We start from the raw sequence: 3,463 nt of genomic DNA, 5'->3' as shown, positions 1-3,463 counted from the left end.
GTGACTGATGATGTAGAGTGTGCCTAAGGAGAGTCACATGGATAGAAGACATTCTCTCAGGCTTTCACAGAGAACACATTGGTCAAGCAATGGCCGTGACTCATACACATGGCTGACACTGACAAAGGTTCTACAATCTGAGGTACAGAATCTCAGGATAAATCCTGAGGGCATTTCACTGACCTTATCAGACCCCAAAGCTAAAAATCTTGTTGCATAGGGCCTGATTTACCTTGGTCTTAACCATCCGGTAGAAAAGTATAGAAATTATATATAAGAAGTAACGCCATGCTGTTATGTTGAGCTGTGGGAGATTCAGGTCAACAGTTTCTGACATTGCCAGTCAAACAGAAGACCCAATACTATTCTGGGCTACTGGACTCTTTTAGAATAATTTGCTGAGTTTACATACTTATAATATTCAAATAATGGAACTTAACAAAAAAAGGGTATACAGATGAATATCCATTTTGTAATAAAACAAATGTATGAAGGAAAAACATACGAATGAAGAAGAAATATCCTTACGTTGTTCCTATGGGGTCCATAACAAGTTGGTTTGTACTTTGTGCAAGCTATGAACTTTCTTCTATATCACTGCCATTCCCCCTATTCTAAACTAAATTTCTGCAAAGTGAATTTTACTTTCTTTGCATGAAGTATGTGATATCCAGTGTCTTCCCTGCAGAAGTTATGATGAATTTTCACTTAGTACAACTTAAACTTATTACCCTGCCCAGTTGTGTTAGTTCTCTCTCTCTCTCTCTCTCTCTCTCTCTCTCTCTCTCTCTCTCTCTCTTCAATTTCACTGTGTTTAAAATTTATCTGCTGCAAATGTTTTCAATGATCTCTTCAACACACCTATCTATACGTACCAGTGGACATACAGTCGAACATGCTAGTTTCACTAACTGCTGGATCTATATGTATGCAGAAGGCTACATGTACATAGTTGCGTACTTTTGTTTGCATTGTACATCTTTGCTGCTCAAGTGTCACTGATACATTCATTGCTCTTACTCTGTCGGACATTAGATTTACAGATAAAGCCATCTCATTGACAAAGCATTCTAAAATATCTGTGATTGTCATGTGGAGTTTTCAGGATAAGAACACAACACTTCCACGCTACTGTCATTTTGAAGCAATTCAGGAAGAAGGTGATTCTGGGAGGAGCAGCTATGGTCTTCATCCCTGCATTTAGGAGATTGGCCACAAAATTGGGTATATAACTCCACACCTGGTAAACAATTTAAAAGAGCTTCTATATATTTCCACCTCTTTCTATTTATGCAAATCATCGCAACAAAGTCATACTAAAAGAAAAGTAGTTGGTTTATTCTCTATGCATGATTCACTTGTAATAGCTATGTTTTCAGTGCCATCTCATAACTAATAAACCTTTGCTAATCTCCAAATTTACCCTAAAAAAAGACATAAACAGTATATAAGACGCTCTACCATGCCCATGAGATCACTCTACCCTCCGGAGACCCCATCTCAAGCTAAGCCAGTGAATAAAAACTTCTGCAGCACACTAGGGAATCCCAGATCCAACCCAAGCCCAGGTTTGTCTAGTGGGTGAGAGAGCTACTGAACTCCCTTTTGCTCCTTGCGTTAAGGGAACAACAGTGGGGCACAACAGGTTCACTGTTGTGCAAGAGGGGCACAACAGGTTCACTTCCAAGGGCTGCAGCAAGAAGGAATTGAATATAAAACAAGACCCAAGCCAGGGATAACTTGATAAAATCAAAATTGGTAGATTTACACTTGAATTTAAGTAAGTGCTAAGGTTATAACTGCACATAATCTCTGCAGCAAAGGTCAGAGGTTAGTGCTAAAAGAAATAACAAAAATAAGAAGCAAAATGCAATGTCAGGCTTAGAGCCCACCCAGAAAAAGTGCAGAGAATATTAGCTCAGCAGAAATGTGTGAATTAATAGCATCAGAAATAAATAGTGAACAAGGTACAGAGGAACTCAGAGCAGAATTAATTTCTGAAAAAAATAAGAAATCTCTGAATTCATACTGTCTGAAATAAAGAATAAAATACCGGAACTTAAGGAGGAAACAAAATACATATCCAGCACAAGTGCAGAGGAAATTAGTTCAGCTTCTATATATGAATTAATAGCGTCTGAAGTAAAGATAAAAAGGTGTAGAAGAACTGAGAGGAGAATTAATTTTTGAAATTAAAAAGAAATCTACTGAAATCATAGCATCTGACATAAAGAATCAAATGTAGAAACCTATGGAGGAAATGAGATCCAAAAAATCACTTTACTAAAAGAATTAATAACTATTTCTAAAAAAGACATTGAGAGAATAATTATAGGAGAATAGAAAAATGAAGGAATTCCTGAATAAGCAATAAATGAAAGAAATAGTTTGCCTGAAGTAGAGTCAAAGAAATATAGAGGAACTTAAAATCGCAATCACAAGCCTGCAAACCATTTGAGTGAAAGTGAAGACAAAGTTTCAGATCTTGAGGATGCTGGCGCAGCTAGTGAAAAGTAAGAAAATGTCTCTTAAAAACAACTAGAATGTGGGAAAAAATAATCACCTTCAAGATGATGTAAAATGAACAATGTGAGGCTAATAGGCATCAGTGAAAAAGAAGAGGTCAATACAAATGGTACAAAAAGCACATGGACAGAAGTAATAATAGAAAATCTCCCAAATATGAGGAAATAATCTCACACTCAGGTAACTGAAACATACAGAACGCCAAATAACTTCAGTTAAATTAAAAACACCACGAGATGAACACCCATTTTTCAGAGGACGAAATTAAAGAAGAGAATAAATATATCAAAAAAATGCTCCACATTCCTGGCCACCTGTGAAATGCAAATTAAAACAACACTGAGTTACCATCTCACCCTGGAAAGAATGGATCTCATAAAGAAATCAACCAATAACAAATAATGGAGAGGCCGTGAAGAAAAGGGGAGAGTTCTCCACTGCTGGTGGGAATGTAGCCAGGTAAAACCAGTATGGAAATCAGCATGGAGACTCCTTAGAAATCTAGCACTGGAAATTCAATTCAAGCCAGGTTACCCCCTATTAGGAATTTCCCCAGTGGAACTGAAAATGTCATATCATATTGATATATGTACACCTATGTTTATAGCAGCACAATTTGTAATAGCCAAATCTTGGCAAGAAATGAGATGCTGGTACATGAGAAATGTTTGAAAAAGATGTTGTATGTTTATACAATGGTGTATTACTCAACTATACACAATGATTTAGCTGAACATTTATATTTAAATGCATGCCATTAGAAGATATACTCAAGAATGAAATGAACCAGAACCACATGTGTAAATATCATATATTCTCCTTAGCATAAGAATTCAAAAGTATAAAGTCCTAGCCCAGGTCCGGTGAGTGTGCGGAGAGTTTCCTGCTACCCTGCGCCGGCGGGACCAGTCCCAGCCCAGGCGCAGCGTGGGCCGGA

This window comes from Octodon degus, unplaced genomic scaffold, assembly GCF_000260255.1.
Source record: "Octodon degus isolate 3935 unplaced genomic scaffold, OctDeg1.0 scaffold00103, whole genome shotgun sequence".
Lineage (NCBI taxonomy): Eukaryota > Metazoa > Chordata > Mammalia > Rodentia > Octodontidae > Octodon > Octodon degus.
Note: the sequence above shows the minus strand (reverse complement) of the source record.